The following is an 18,166-nucleotide window of genomic DNA, read 5'->3' as shown; positions in this document are numbered from 1 at the left end:
AGAAACTATTTTGTTCTGTAAGCCTTCATCTTAAGTGAGAATAACAGCACAATTGGAAGAGCGTAGTCAATGTCACTGAACTGTGCATGCAGAAATTTTTGAAATGGTGTATCTTTGGCTATGTGTATTTTCACCAAGAAAAAAAAAAGAGGTTGAGAAGTTATAGGGTTGATATGTTGTGTGGTTGTTAACCAATGTCATAAAACCACATGTGTACTTCTGTTTCATGAGAAACTATTTGTTCTGTAAGCCTTCACCTGATGTACAATAAAAAAAATAAAATAAAATAGAAAAAAAAAAGATTGGCATTATACTTACTTTCAATTCCTTGTCTGAAAATTCATTATCTAGATCATCTCTGCATCTGTCTTTCTTGTGTGTTTTTCTTCTTTTGATATCTGGTTAAGTTTTTCTTTCTTTTTAGACCACTGTTTTGATTACGTGCTGTCAAGTCAATTCCAACTCATAGCGACCCTGTGTATAACAGAATAAAACACTGCCCGGTCCTGCGCCATCTCACAATCATTGATATGTTTGAACCTATAATTGCAAGCCACTGTGTCAATCCATCTCGTTGAGGGTCTTACTCTTTTTCGCTGACCCTCTACCTTACCAAGCATGATGTCTTTCTCCAGGGACTGGTCCCTCCTGATAATATGTCTGAAGTACCTGAGACAAAGTCTCACCATTCTCGCTTCTAAGGAGCACTCTGGCTGTACTTCTTCCAAGAAGACTTATTTGTTCTCTGGCAGTCCATGGTATAGTCAATATTCTTCACCAACAACATAATTCAAAGACATCAATTCTTCTTTTGTCTTCCTTATTATTGCTTTCACATGCATGTGTGGTGATTGAAAATAACATGGCTTGGATCAAGTGAACCTTAGACCTCAAAGTGGCATCTTTGCTTTTCAACACTTTAAAGAGGTCTTTTGCAGCAGATTTGCCCAATGCAATATGTCACTTGATTTCTTGACTACTACTTCTATGAGATTTGACTGTGGATTCAAGTAAAATGAAATTCTTGACAACTTCTATATTTTCTCCCTTTATCATGATGTAGCTTATTGGTCCAGTTGTAAGGATTTTTTTTTTCTTTATGTTGTGGGGCCATCCATACTGAAGTCTGTAATCTCTGATCTTCATTAGTAAGTGCTTCAAGTCACCTTCGCTTTCAGCAAGCAAGGTAGTGTCATCTGCATATCACATGTTAATTTGTCTTCCTCCAATCCACTTTCTTCTTCATATATTCCACATATACTATACACTAGTTCAGATCACTAGTATCTTTTCTATTGTACATTTTACGTTGCGTATAAAGGAATGCCCCCACATGTCTGTCAGTTTGTCATACTGTGGGGGCTTGAGTGTTGCTGTGATGCTGGAAGCTATGCCACTGGTATTCAGACACCAGTAGGGTCACCCATAGCAGATAGGTTTCAGCTGAGCCTCCAGACTAACACAGACTAGGAAGAAGGACCCGGCAGTGTACTCCTGAAAAGAATTAGCTAGTGAAAACCTTATGAATAGTAGCAGAACAGTGTCTGATGCAGTGCCGGAAGATGAGCCCCCCAAGTTGGAAGGAACTCAAAAGACAACTGGGGAAGAGCTGTCTCCTCAAAATAGAGTCCACCTTAATGACATGGATGGAGTCAAGATTTTGGGACCTTCATTTGCTGATGTGGCACGGCTCAAAATGAGAAGAAACAGCTGCAAATATTCATTAATAATTTGAACATGGAATGTATGAAGTATGAATCTAGGAAAATTGTAAATCGTCAAAAATGAAATGGAACACAGAAACATCGATATCCTAGGCATTAGTGAGCTGAAATGGACTGGTATTGGCCATTTTGAATCAGATAACCATATGGTCAACTATACAGGGAATGAGAACTTGAAGAGGAATGGCGTTACATTCATCATCAAAAAGAACATTTCAAGATCTATCCTGAAATATAACTCTGTTAGTGATAAGATAATATCCATACACCTACAAGGAAGACCAGTAAATACGACTACTATTCAAATTTATGAACCAATCACTAAGGCCAAAGATAAAGAAACTGAAGATTTTTACCAACATCTTCAGTCTGAAATTGATCCAACATGCAATCAGGATGCATTGATAATTACTGGTGATTGGAATGCAAAAGTTGGAAACAAAGAAGAAGGATTAGTAGTTGGAATATATGGCCTTGGTGATAGCAATGACCTTGGAGATCACATGATAGAATTTTGCAAGACCAATGACTTCTTCTTTGCAAATATGTTTTTTCACCAATATAAACGGCAGCTATACACATGGATCTCACCAGATGGAATACATAGGAATCAAATCGACTACATCTGTGGAAAGAGTTTATGGAAAAGCTCAATATCATCAGTCAGAACAAGGACAGGGGCTGACTGCAGAACAGACCATCAATCGCTAATATGCAAGTTCAAGATGAAACTGAAGAAAATTAGAACAAGTCCACGAGAGCCAAAGTAGGACCTTGAGTATATCCGGCCTGAATTTAGAGACCATCTCAGGAATAGACCTGACGCGTTGAACACTAATGACCAAAGACCAGACGAGCTGTGCAAGGACATCATACATGAAGAAAGCAAGAGGTCATTAAAAAGAAAAGAAAGAAAGAAAAGACCAAAATGAATGTCAGAAGAGACTCTGAAACTGGCTCTTGGACGTCGAGTAGGTGAAGCAAAGGAAGAAATGATGAAGTAAAAGAACTGAAGATTTCAAAGGGCGGCTCGAGAAGACAAAATAAAGTATTATAATGACATGTGCAAAGAGCTGGAGATAGAAAACCAAAAGGGAAGAACACGCTTGGCATTCGTCAAGCTGAAGGAACTGAAGAAAAAATTCAAGCCTCGAGTTGGCAATAGTGAAGGATTTTAAGGGGAAAATATTAAATGACACAGGAAGATCGAAAGAAGATGGAAGGAATACAGAGTCATTATACCAAAAAGAATTGGTCGATGTTCAATCATTTCAAGAGGTAGCATATGATCAGAAACCGATGGTACTGAAAGAAGAAGTCCAAGCTGCACTGAAGACATTGGCGAAAAACAAGGCTCCAGGAATTGACGGAATATCAATCGAGATGTTTCAACAAACAGATGCAGCCCTGGAAGTGCTCACTCATCTATGACAAGAATCTTGGAAGACAGCTACCTGGCAACCAACTGGAAGAAATCCATACTTATGTCTATTCCCAAGAAAGATGATCCAACCAAATGTGGAAGTTATTGAACAATATCATTAATATCACACGCAAGTAAAATTTTGCTGAAGATAATTCAAAAGTGGTTGCAGCAGTATGTCGACAGGGAACTGCCAGAAATTCAGGCTGGATTCAGAAGAGGATGTGGAACCAGGGATATCATAGTCAGATGGATCCTGGCTGAAAGCAGAGAATACCAGAAAGATATTTACCTGTGTTTTATTGACTATACATAGGCATTTGATTGTGTGGATCATAACAAATTATGGATAACATTGCAAAAAACGAGAATTTCAGAACACTTAATTGTGCTCATGAGGAACTTGTACACAGATCAAGAGGCAGTTGTTCGGACAGAACAAGGGGATACTGCGTGGTTTAAAGTCAGGAATGGTGTGCGTCAGAGTTGCATCCTTTCACCATACCTATTCAATCTGTATGCTGAGCAAGTAATCCGAGAAGTTGGACTGTATGAAGAATAAAGGGGCATCAGGATTGGAGGAAGACTCATTAACAACCTGTGATATGCAGATGACACAGATTTGCTTGCTGAAAGTGAGGAGGACTTGAAGCACTTAACTGGTGAAGATCAAAGACCACGGCCTTCAGTATGGATTACACTTCAACATAAACACAGCAAAAATCCTCACAACTGGACCAATAAGCAACATCATGACAAATGGAGAAAAGATTGAAGTTGTCAAGGATGTCATTTTACTTGGACCCACAATCAACACCCATGGAAGCAGCAGTCTGGAAATCAAAAGACTCATTGCATTGGGCAAATCTGCTGCAAAATACCTCTTTAAAGTATTGAAAAGCTAAGATGTCACCTTGAAGACTAAGGTGCGCCTGACCAAGCCGAGGTATTTTCAATTGCATCATATGCATGCGAAAACTGGACAATAAATAAGGAAGACAGAAGAAGAACTGATGCCTTTGCATTGTGGTGTTGGTGAAGAATATTGAATATACCATGGACTGCTGAAAGAACAAAAAAGTCTGTCTTGGAAGACGTACAACCAGAATGCTCCTTAGAAGGAAGGATGGTGAGACTACGTCTTACATACTTTGGACATGTTGTCAGGAGGGATCTGTCCCTAGAGAAGGACATCATGCTTGGTAAAGTAGAGGGTCAGTCAAAAAGAGGAAGACCCTCAACGAGATGGATTGACACAGTGGCTGCAACAATGGGCTCAAGCATAACAATTGTGAGTATGGCGCAGGCCTGGGCAGTGTTTCATTCTGTGGTGCATAGGGTCGCTATGTGTCAGAACCGACTTGACGGCACCTAACAACAACAACATAAAGGAATGATTAAAGCTTCAGATAATATCCTTCTTCAGTGGGGATTCTTTCTTTCTTCTATTAGACAGATACATTGAAGGACTTACTGCCTGAATCCAATTAGGAATTGTCCTGAAAAGGGTATGAATTGCAGTTACAGGAAGACTCCAGTTCACATCTACTTTTTTTCTCTTTCTGTGGCATATCCTTCCCATGCTGTTGACAGACAGCCTGGTAAGTTTCTATCTCTTTGTCTCTGAAAGACTGTGATAGACTTAGTCTATCCTTCAGAAGCCTTTAATTTTCTCTTTTTCCCCCTTACTCACTCTGCTTCCAAATTAAGTAAATGTCTTGTGATACAGGAAAGCCTCATTCTGGGGCGGAGCCAACATAGTGCCTTAGAGAGATCCACCATGTCGACCCTCTGCAGCAAAAACCTCAAAAACTAAGTAAAACAGACGCAAACATCAATCCTGAAACTGTCAGTATGAGATGAAGGGGTAAAGAACTAGATCAAACACTCAGTGAAAGAAGAAACTGATGGAAAACAGAGAATGAGGAGAGATACAGAGTGGAGGTCTACTGCCAACTAACATGGCACAGTGTTGCCATCTTAGAAGACGGCCAGCAATGACCCTGGACAGGGAGTACGGGAAGGCAACTTCACAGAGCTCCCAACAGGAGAAAGAGCACTCAGTAACTGGAGAATCACACTTTCCCACCCACCCCTCCCCCTTCTGCCCTGTATGCCACCTCTACCCATTCCCAACAAGCCACGCTGAGCCACTCTGCTAGAGAGCCACCAGCCTGCTGCCACCTGGTCTGCCTCACTCCCACCAGCCAGCTCCTGCTGCACCATTTTTTCACCTTTCTTCCTCCCTCCCAACTAGCCCATATGCCACCTCTATCACTTTCTGCCAGGCCATGAGTCACTACCTCAGCTAGAGAGTCACCAGCCCGCTGTTGCCCCAGGTCCACCCTGACCCTACCTGCCGGCTTCCATCATGCCATTTTTTAAATATTTTTCTGAAATTTTTATTTTTCTTCATTTTCTTTCTCCTTCCCATCTAGCCAAGTACACCCCCTCTTCCCCTCTCTGACAGGCCATGCCATGCTGCCTTAGAGAGCCACTGACTCACCACTATCCCACATCTGCCCTGCCCCTGACCTACTGGCTCCCACCATGCCACCACCTTTTTTCTCTTTCTTTTCTTTACCCCTCCCACCTAGTCACATAATCACCTCCCCTCCCTTGCTATCAGACCCCGGTCCACCGCACCTGTACTTGCCAGCCCCTGCTCTGCTGTCATTTTTTCCTTTCTTAGTTTTCTTTATCCATCCCACCTAGCCCCATTGGCCACCTCCCCTCACCTTCCTGCCAACCCCACTGTGCTACTGCAGATAGAGCACCACCAGTGCACCAGCCCACCACTGCCTTGGGTCCACCCTGTACCCACCCATCTTACCCCACTGTGCAGGCATTTATTTTATTCTATTTTCCTTTTCTTTATTCCTTTTCTTTCTACCACCCATGCAGCCCTGTGCACCACATCTTCCCACTCCCTGCCAACCCCCAGGTCAGCCCTACCTCTACAAGCCAGCTACCTTTTCTTTATTTCTTTTTTTCCTTCTTTCTCGTCTTTCCTTCTCTTTTCTTTTCTCCCCCCTCCATTCGGCCCCTGCAGTGCCACCACATCTAGAGTGTCCCTGGCACTCATGCCAACCACTGCAATGGGCCCGCACTGCCACTCCTCTCCCACCGCTTGACTAGTTGCTGACAGATGGGAAGTGAGCCCTTACCACTCCCCATCAGACACCCCCACCTATCTGGGAGGGACTGTGAAAGCTCCCACACCACTGAACCAACATCAAATGGCAGACAGTGCCTGCCTAGTCTGCTCTCAGATGCTTCATCAAACCAATGTACAGAGAAGCAGTCTCATTCTTCCTGCCGCTGCCTTGCCCACAAGGACAAGCTGGTGAGAGCTATCATGCCCACAGACAAGCAAGCAACAAAGCACACCTAGCCTGCACTAATTGACATATCAAAACAAAATAAAAAAGTAGGATGAAACAAATGATATTACAATAAAGAAAATAATATCTTAATGTCTCAGACAGCAGACAACATAAAAACATACAAAAAAGCAAGACAAGAAGGCTCCAGCAAGTGACGAAAATAAAGACTCAAATGACCTTTGGGTAGAAGAAAAGGCAGTGGAACTACTTGATATGGAATTCAAAAGACTAATATTTAGGGTTCTCCAAGAGATTAGGAAACAGATCAAGAAAAACACAGGAAAACCACACACAAAATAGACAAAATCATGGAAAACACATACAAAACCAATGAAAGCCTAGCCAAAAATCAAGTAAAAAACAGACAAAGCAATAGAAGAATTCAGGGAAACAATACAAGAACAAAACATCAAAATAAATAATCAGAAATAATACAGAAACAGAAACTAGAAATCCAAAAGATAAACAACAAAATTTCAGAAATGGAAAACTCAATAGAAGGTCTTAGGAATGAATTTAAAACAATGGAAGACAATATCAGTGAGATTGAAGACATATCCATGGATACCACTTTGATGAAAAATCAGAGAAATGAATGAAGAAAACTAAGAATTATGTGGGACACAATCAAGAGCAAAAATTTGCCTGTTGTGATGGTTAAGATTGTGTGTCAACTTGCCTGGGCCATGATTCTCAGTGTTTAAATGTGATCACCCCCATGATTGAATATATTGTGAGTAGCCAATCAGATAAAATGGAGTTTCCTTGGGGGTGCAGCCTGTGTCTGAATATAAGTAGACATTTTGGCTTTTTGCTCACTCTGCATCCTGCGGCTGCCTCCTATCATCTCATCACTGGTTCTTGGGACTTGAGCTGTCAGCTTATCTGCCGAACCTGGGATCGTCAATCTTCACAGCCTGTGAGCAGAGCCCTGCTCTCTGACTTATTGATCTTGGGTTTGCCAGCCCCTGAAGCTATATGAATCAGGAGAAACCTTGTGGTCTTGCCGGCTGATCTTGGAATTCGTCAACTTCACAGGCTGTGAGTGGGAGCCCTGCTCTCCGACCTGTTGATCTTGGGCTCCCCAGCTTCTGTGGCTGTGTGACTTGGGAGAGGCCTCTACCCTGATCCATGGACTTGAGACGTTCTAGCCTCTACAATCGTGTGAGCTGTTTCTTTGATATAAATCTCTCTATATATATTTATACACTTTACTGGTTTTGCTTCTCTAGAAAACCCAGCCTAAGACACCTGTGATCAGATTTCCTGAATAGAGGGAGAAAATGGAAAACATAGAGAAGATTGTTGAAGATTTGCTGGCAGAAAACGTCCCAAGTATCATGAATAATGGAAAGCTGACTGTCCAAGAAACTCAACGAACCCCATACACGATAGACACCAAAAGAAAGTCACCAATACATATCATAATCATACCTACCAAACAAAATACAAAGAAAGAATCCTGAGAAGAGCTCGAGAAAAATGAAAATTCACTTGCAAAGGGGAAACAGTAAGACTAAGCTCTGATTACTAGGCAGAAACTATGCAGGAAAGAAGGTAATAGGATGACATATATAAAACCTTGAAAGAAAAAAAAAAACTGCCAACCAAGAATTATATGTTTTTCAAAACTCTCACTCTCTAATACCATGGTGAAATTAGGACATTTCTAGATAAATAGAAATTAAGGACATTTGTAAAAACCAAACCAAACTTACAAGAAATATTAAAGGGAGTCCTTTGGTTAGTGAACTAACAACATCAGACAGCAACTGGAGTCTAAGACACAGGACAGGATCAGCCAGATACCAACCTAGGTAAAAAAAGACTCTCAATGATAAAACAAAGCTACAAGACAAAACAGGGAAACAGAGACGTCAATCTGTAAATGATGTCAACATCAAAACAATAAAAGTGGAAATAAATTGTGTAGGTATAGAACTTTCAAATGCAGAGGAAGTAAAGGTGATCTCAGGTAATAAAAGACTGGTTCCAACTAAGTGTAAATGTCAAGGTAACCACAAAGAAAGTTAACAAACATACTCATGAAAATAAAAAAGAAGGAAAACATAGACTCATTAAACACAAAATCTATAATAATGAAAGAAAAGAAAACCCACAAACTATGTATTGATAGTCACGTTGAATGTAAATGACTTAAATGCACTTCTAAAGAGATAGAGAGTGGCAGAATGGATAAATAAACAAGACACACACCTTAGACACAAAGACACAAATGTAGTAAAAATCAAAGGATGGAAAAATACATCAAGCAAACAGTAACCAAAAAAGTGCAGGAATGGCAATACTAATCTCAAATAAAACAGACTTTAAGGCAAATCAACCCTAACAGAAAAGGAATGCCATTATATAATGATTACAGAGACAATCCACCAAGAAGATACAACCCTAATAAATATCTAAGCTCCCAACTACAGGGCTCTAAAATACATAAAACAAACTCTAACAGCACTGAAAAGAGAAATAATTTCACAATAACTATAGGAGACTTCAACTCAAAGATACAGAAGATCAAAGGCCACAATCAACCAAATTTACCTCATAGACATACATAGAAAACTCCACACAACAGCAGAAAACTATACATTCTTTTTGAACACACATGGAACATTCTCCAGAATAGACCACATTTATGACCACAAAGCACTCCTCAATAAAATCCAAAACATCGAAATTATACAAAGCATTCTCTTTTATCACAAACACCATAAAAGTAGAAATTAACAGCAGGATGAGCAAGAAAAAAAGTCAAATACATGGAAAGTGAATAACATCTTGCTTAAAAAACAACTAGGCAACAAAAGAAATCAAAGACAGAGTAAAAACATTCCTAAAATCAAATGAGATGAATACATATCATACCAAAACCTATTTGACACTGCAAAAGCAGTGCTCAGAGGGCAATTTAAAGCAATAAATGCACATATCAAAAAAGATGAAGGGGAAAAAAATCAAAATGTTAGCCTACAGCTTGAACAAAGAGAAAGAAAGCAGCAAAAGAAGCCCACAGGCACCAGAAGAAAGGGAATAATAAAGATCAGAGCAGAAATAAACGAAACAGAGAACAGAAAAACAATAGAAAGAATCGAAAAGACCAACAGTTAGTTCTTTGAAAACATCAACGAAATCGACAAACCATTGACCAAACTGACAAAAGAAAAACACTAGAGGCAAATAACTCAAAAAAGAAATGAGAGGGGGGACATTAAAACAGATCCAACTGAAATAAAAAGGATCATAACATACTGTGAAAAATAGTACTCCAGCAAATTTGAGAACCTAGAGGAAATGGACAAATATCTAGTAACACACTACACAAATTGAGATAGAAAGTCTGAATAGACCCATAACAAGAGAAGAGATTGAAGAGGTAATAAAAAAAATTAAAAAAAAAAGAAACTCCCAACAACAACAACAAAAAGCCTTGGCCTGGATGGCTTCACTGGAGAATTCTACCAAACATTCAGAGAAGAGCACACACCAGTACTACTCAAGGCTATTTCAGGGCATAGAAAACCAACTAATACTCCCGAATTCATTCTATGAAGCCAGCATAACACTCATACCAAATCTAGGAAAGACATCACAAAAAAGAGAAAATTACAGAACAATATCATGAATATAGATGCTAAAATTCTCAACAAAATTCTAGCCAATAGAATTCAGCATCACATAAAAAAAAATAATACACCACGAAGAAGTGGCATTCATATCAGTTATGCAAGGATGGTTTACCATAAGAAAATCAATCAATGTAATCCGCTACATAAATAGAACAAAAGAAAAGAATCACATGATCATCTCAATCAACACAGAAAAGGCATTTGATAAAGTACAACACTCATGATAAAACTCTCAGCAAAATAGGTATATAAGGGAAATTCATCAACATAAAGTGCACCTATACAAAACCAACAGCCAACAACATTCTCAAGGGAGAGAGGCTGAAAGCATTCTACTTGAGAACAGGAACAAGACAAGGATGACCTTTATCACCCCTCCTATTTAATATTGTGCTGGAAGTCTTAGGTAGGGTAATAAGGCAAGAAAAAGAAATAAAGGGCATCCAAATTAGAAAGGAAGAAATAAATCTATTCCTGTTGACAGATATGATCCTATACACATACAGAACCCCACAGATTCCACAAGAAAACTACTGGAACTGATAGAAGGATTCGTCAGAGCAGAAGGATACAAGGTCAACATATAAAAATCAGTAGGATTCCTATACAACAACAAAGAGAAGCTCGAAAAGGAAGTCAGGGGGAAAAAATTTATAATAGCCCCTAAAAAGATAAAATACTTAAAAATACATCTAATCAGGGATGTAAAAGTCCTATACAAAGAAAACTACAAAACACTATTGCAAGAAACCAAGAAACCTAAATAAATGGAAAAACATACCATGCTCATGCATAGGAAGACTCAACACTGAAAATGTCAATTCTACCGAAATCAGTCTACATGTATAATGCAATTCCAATCGAAATACCAACAGCATTCTCTCACTAGATGGAAAAACTAATCACCAACTTTTTATGGAAAGGAAAGTGGCCTCAGATAAGTAAAGCATTATTGACAGAAAAGAACAAAGTAGAAGGCCTCACACTACCTGGAAGTCAAAACAGCCTAGTACTAGTTAGACATATATACCAATGGAGCAGAATTGAGAACCAAGACTTAAATCTATCAAGCTATGGTCAGCTAATCTTTGACAAACGACCAAAGACCATTAAACGGGGAAAATACACTCTTTTTAACATACAGTGCTGGCAAAACTGGATATCCATCTGTAAGAAAATGAAACAGGACCCATAACTTACACCACACACGAAAACAAACTTGAAATGGATCAAAGACCTAAATATAAAACCTAGAACAATGAAGACCTTGGAATAAAAAATAAGGACAACACTAGGGGGCTTAATACATGGCATAAATACAATATGAACCATAACTAACCATGCACAAACACCAGAAGATAAACTAGATAACTGGGAGCTCCTAAAAATTAAACACCTATGCTCATCAAAAGATTTCACCAAAAGAGTAAAAAGAAAACCTACAGACTGGGAAATTTTTTTTTGCTACAACATACCTGGTGTCATGGATAGAATTGTGTCCCCCCAAAATATCTGTCAACTTGGCTGGGTCATGATTCCCATTATTGTATGATTGTGTAATCTGATGTGATTTCCTTATGTGTTGTAAACTCTATCACTATGATGAGGTTATATGTGATCTCCTTATGTGTTGTAAATTCTATCACTGTGATGAGGTTATACTGATGAGGTTTACAAGATCAGATAGTGTCTTAATCCAATCTCTTTTGAGATATAAAAGAAAGAAGCCAGCAGAGACACATGGGAACCTCATACCACCAAGAAAGCAGTGCTGGGAGCAGAGCGTGTCCTTTGGACCTGAGGTTCCTGCGCTGAGATGCTCCCAGACTAAGGGAAGACTGATGCATCACAAGGACCTTCCAGACCAAGGGAAGATTGATGACACGGACCTTCCTCCAGAGCTGACAGAGAAAGCGTTCCCCTGGAGCTGATGCCCTGAATTTGGACTGTAGCCTACTGGACTATGAAAGAATAAACTTCTCTTTGTTAAAGCCATCCACTTGTGGTATTTCTGTTAGAGCATCACTAGATGACTAAGACACCTGGCAAGGGTCTAATCTCTAAAATAGACTGCTTCAACACCTCAATAACAAAAAGACAAATAATCCAGTTAAAAAATGGACAAAGTATGTGAACAGACACTTCACCAAAGAAGACATTCAAGCAGCTAACAGACACATGAGGAAATACTCGCAATGATTAGCTATTAGTGAAATGCAAATCAATACAACAATGAGATACCATCTCACCTTGACATTACTTTCACTAATCAAAAAAACAGAAAATAAAAAATGTTGGAGAGGTTGTGGGGAGATTGGAAGTTTTATGCTCTGATGATGGGAATATAAAATGGTACAAACACTATGGAAAATGATATGGTGCCTCCTTTAAAAGCTAGAAATTGAAATACTTTACTACCCAACAATCCTACTCCTAGGAATATATCCTAGAGAAATAATAGCCATCACACAAATAGACATATGCACACTCATGTTCTTTGCGACATTATTCACAATAGCAAAAAGATGGAAACCACCTAAGTGCCCATTGACAGATGAATGGATAAACAAACTATGGTACAAACACACAATGGGAAACTATGCAACGATAAAGGACAATGATGAATCCATGAAACATCTCACAACATGGATGAATCTGGAGGGCATTATGCTGAGTGAAAAAGGTCAATCACAAAAAGACAATTTTTTTACAAGACTAGTATTATAAAAACCCATGAAAAGGTTTACACACAGAAGAAAACAATCTTTGATTGTTATGAGGAAAGGGAGGGTTGGGGGTGGGAGATCACTAACTAGATAGTAGACAAGTGTTAACTTTGGTGAAGGGAAAGACAACATACAACAGAGTGGAAATCAGCACAGCTTGACCAAGCAAAGCCATGGAAGTTTCCTAGACACATCCACGCACCTGGAGGGACCAAGTTACTGGAGCTGAGGGCTCAGAACCATGGTCTCGGGGGACATCTAGGTCAATTGTCATAACATAATTCATAAAGAAAATGCTCCACATCTTACTTTGGTGAGTAGTGTCTGGGGTATTACAAGTTTGCAAGTGGCCATCTAATATACATTTATTGGTCCAATCACATTTGGTGAAAAGGAGAATGAGGGAAACCGAAGACAAAAGGAAAATATCAGTCCAAAGGACTGATGGACCACATGATCCACAGCCTTCACCAGCTTGAGCCCAGAAGAACTAGGTGGTACCTGGCTACCACCATCAACTGCTCTGACAGGTACCACAATAGAGGGTCCCAGACAGAGCAGGAGAAAATGTAGAACACAATTCAAATTCACAAAAAGACCAGACTTACTGGTCTGACAAGAGACTGGAGAAAGCCCCAAGACTATGGACCCCACACACCCTGCTAACTCTGAACTGAAGCAACTTCTGAAGTCCACCTTTCAGCCAAAGATTAGACAGGCCTATAAAACAAGCAATACCACACGTGAGGAATGTATTTCTTAGTTTAAGCAAGTATAAGAGGCAGGTTTTCTGTCCCTTCCTGCCTTCTTTTCTTTTGAGCAGATGTTACCCATTTGGTCTTGTAGGTAGTAGGAGGATACTTTGGTGACTCTGTGGCAGTGTCCCCAATTCCCTGTGGACTGAAGAATATGAACCTAGATATTCCAATGTGCTTTGGTGAGGATGCTATTTGAGGTTGATAGAGCACTTTTTGAGCAGCAAAAACCTATGTTTGCAGCAAAGAGAGATCAACGTCAGTGTCTGGAATTGAGACTTAAGATTCATGCCCCAAAACATGAGCTTCAACAGTGGATGCACTATATCACCCCTAGGAAGGCAGATGGGACCAGTTTCACCTAAGCATTTGCCATTCTAGGAGGCAACATTGACAAACTGCTGAGGGCTCAGAGAGACCAATGAGGGTCGAAAAGGCTCCATAAGGGTGCAAGAAATCCCATATCCCCATTAGTTCCCAAAGGGTCACACAAACCATGTCCATCTTCCTTTCCTATAGGTAGGTAAACATACCTACAAGTCATCTGAGAAAGGATCAGGAAGATGGAGGCAGAACACTAAAAGCTGAATGTGTGCTTGAGTCTCCAAGCAGAGATTGACTGAGTTACATAAAGAGATTTTGCACATTTTTTTATGCTATCTAGTGGTATCATGGAAGGGCTTTGACAGGAAGATTAGATCAGTTCTACATAAGGAATAAATAGTATTTTCTTTGCGTATTTAAGATCACTGTGAAAGTATTTCATCATTCTCTTGTAATTTAAATATATGACTTCCCTTTAGGGGAAAGTGGGTACTGCATGGAAGGGAACATAACAGATGCTTCTAGGTTGCTGGTAAGGTTTTATTTCTTGATCTTGGTGGTGGTGCTATAATTCAAAGAGCAATACACTTATAATCCATGCAATATTTTGCATATATGCTGTACTTCAATAAAAAAGTTTACTTAAATATATTTCTGCATCTTTTCACAAATTTATTATTTGAAATGTTGGTCATTTTGCAAATTCCAAAAAATGACTTTGAGATTTTGTTTAATATTGCATTGAATTCATAAATTATTTATAATGATACCACATTTTTATAATACAAAGCCTTTAAATATAAGATAGTGTATATTTCTATCTAAGTACTTTTAAATGCTCCAGACTAAAGTTTAGCATATTCTAATGTTATCACTAAGTAAACTTCTCTGTAGTCAGATTATCTGCATTCAAATCCTGGCTCTACAACTCACTACCTGTGTGACCTTGGGCAAGTAAATATGTTTTATGAGTCTATGATTCTTCTGTCTATTCTAGGATAACGTCGTTGTTGTTAGCTGTTAAGGAGTTGGTCCCCAACTCATGGGCACCCCATGCACAAAGGAAGGAAATGATGTCCAGTCCTAAGGCCCAACATCTTCATGATCAGTTGCATATCTGACAGTTTTTATCCATAGGGTTTTCGGTGGCTGATTTTCAGAAGTAGATCACCAGGCCTTTCTTTGTAGTCCTTCTGAGTCTGGGAGCTCTGCTGAACCCCATTCAGCATCATAACAACATGCAAGCTTCCACTGACAGACAGGTGGTGGCTGCTCATGAGGCGCATTGGCCAGGAATTGAACCTCTGTCTTCCACATGGAGGGCAAGAATTCTACAACTGAACCACCACTGCCCCCATAGGATTATAATAGAGTTGTTTAAAAAGTAAATGAAATAAATCATTGAACAAACCTACTATAATTCCTGGACAAAATAGATATACATATAGAAATTGACAACTTTCGGTGGTTACCAGGGATGGGAGTGGGAATAGCTTTCTAGACAGTAGATACTTGTTAGTTTTTGTGATGGGAAAGGCAACACCGAATGTTGGTGAAGTGAGCACAACTTAACCAAAGTAAAGGATGACACTAAGAAATACACAAGAATAAGGAAAATTACTGGTAAATGCTATAAGATATACAATTTGGCAACAACAGCAGCAACAACCAAAAAATATGTGAGTGGTCATATAGATAGATTATGTATGCATATAATGTGTATAGGAAGGTATATGTGAGTATATTTGGGAGCATATATAGATATATCTGTAGGCATATCTATATACATGTTTGTGAATACTGTACATATACTCTTACAATAAAGCACATACAAGGCACAGTTACGGACACTTCCCAGACGTAACCAAATACTCTCAGGATTGGTTTACTGGGTTTGAAGGCTTAAGGATCGTAGTCTCATGGGCCATCTCGGTCAATTGGCACAACATAGTGTATAAAGTTTATTTTCTACATCCTAATTTGGTAAGTAGTGTCGGGGATCTTAAAAGCTTGCGAGCGGGAGTTCCTGCAAAATGGCGCTCTAGGCAGAAGCACCACGCCATCCCTCCACAACAAAGATCCGAAAAACTAAGCCAAACAGAGAATACAACAATCCTGAAACCCTAAAACATCAAATGAAGAGATAAAGAACTCAGCCAAGCACCAAATGGAGTGAGAAAACTGACAGAGAACGGAGAGCGAGGAGAGATTCATGCAGAGGACCCCTACCAGCTAACGCAGCACGGATCCACCATCTTGAACTCCTATCGGAGACCAGCAAACGGGGGTATGAGAAAGCAGCCTCACGGAGCATCCAGCGGGAGACAAAACAGCCGGTAATTTGTGGTGTGTGCTTTCCCACCCCCCACCACTCTTTGCCACGGCTTGGCCTCCTCTGCTTCCTGCGGCCACGGTCTCTTGACCGGGAAGTGCTGGCAGCTTGGATTCCACACACCCAAGTGGGCGGCTCTCTTGGTGCCATTTGTTGGCTGCTAGTGTTGCTTTTTTTTTTTCTCCTTCTTTTGATTTGTCACTTGCCTCTTGCCACCTCCCCCTCCTTTCACTCGAGTAACTGGCTCCATGCGCCATCTTTGCTTCTTCCCGAAGGGCTGCAGAGCGCTGGCAATTTGTGATATACACTTTCCCACCATCCACCCTTCTTCACCCACACTCGGCCTCCTCTGCTTCCCGCGGACACAGTCTCTTGTCCAGAAACACCACCCCGCACTGGCTGGCTCTCTGAGTGCCATTTGATGGCTGCTGGTGTTGCTTTATTTTTTTGTCCTGCTTCTTTTGATTTCTTGCTTGCCTCTTGCTGCCTCCCCCTCCTTTCGCCCGAGTGCCTGGCTCCGTGCCCCATCTTTGCTTTTTCCTGAGGGGCTGCGGAGCTCCATTTGAGTGTGGAGCTGCTTCCCGGTCTGGGCTACCGCGCTGGTGGGATCCCAAGGATTTTGTTCGTTTGATCGTTTTGAATTGTTTGTTTGTTTTCTTTTCCTTTTCTTCAGTTGGGAGCCCTTTCTGGCCAGGCGGAGCTGTGTGGCAAGGAACTCCCCTTCAGCTTCCACAGACAGGTAGAGGGATCCCTGAGGGCATTTCTTTCTTCTTTGGTTTTTTTTTTTCCTGTTTTTTGGGGGGTCCTTTCTTGTTCTTTTTTTTTTTAAATTTGTTTTGTTTTCTTTTCACTCATTTTCCCTTTTTGTCTTTATTCATTGCTCAGTTTCTCGTCTCTCTATATCTTCCTTCTCTTTCTGATCCCTGAATACCAGGAGTTGTATACCTCTATGCCTTCTAGCCAGGCTGTACTGTGACACCTGAGAGCGACTTCCCCAGACCTCATAGCTGCATCGGTGGGATCCCTGGGAACTTTGCAGTTCTTTAACATTTCTGATTTTATTTAAATTTTATTTTATTTAATTTTTTATTTATTCATTCTTTTCTTTTCTTCCTCTTCCCCTTTCTAATTTTCTCCATTTCATTGTCTCTCATCTCTCCATTCCAACGGCAAGCTCCCCTAGCATTCTCTTTTGTTTGTATGTTTTTTGGCTCCTGTTCCTCTCTCCTCTCTCCCATATCCATCTTAGCTCCACACATAACAATCTCCCCGCTATATCCTGCCTACCTGCACCATGCGCTTGACATCACACCAGCAAGCAGTACAGGCATGGCCTACTGGAACCTGCCCAGCACTGATTACCAACCCGCCCTGGTGGCTGTAGTAAGTGCCACAAACAACCGGCCCCAATGATTTCTCTTCAGCTAGACCTGCCCTCCTGTACCATATCTGAGTGACTGACCCTGCCAGTTGGAGAAGGAAGTGAAAAGTATTGAGTGCACAGACGAGCAAACAACAAACAACACACAGTCCGCCTGCTCATAGTCAAATTTCCGTCTTTTTAAAAAAAGGGATGAAACAAACAAATCTACAATCAATATGTGAGAAAAATAACTACTGAAAGTCCTGAAGACAGTAGAAAATATCAAAACATTTACAAAAACAGGACAGGATGGTTCCAATAGCTGTCCAAATTAAAACACTAGATGACTCTCCTGTGGAAGAAAATACACTAGAAGTACCTGATAGGGAAATCAAATCTCTAATACTCAGAATTCTCCAAGAACTGAGGCAAAAAGCTGACAAACATGAGGAAAAAATAGACAAATTCATAGAAAATACAGACAAAAAA

This window comes from Trichechus manatus, unplaced genomic scaffold (assembly GCF_000243295.1).
Source record: "Trichechus manatus latirostris isolate Lorelei unplaced genomic scaffold, TriManLat1.0 scaffold00051, whole genome shotgun sequence".
NCBI classification, from domain to species: Eukaryota; Metazoa; Chordata; class Mammalia; order Sirenia; family Trichechidae; genus Trichechus; species Trichechus manatus.
This window is presented reverse-complemented; position numbering follows the sequence as displayed.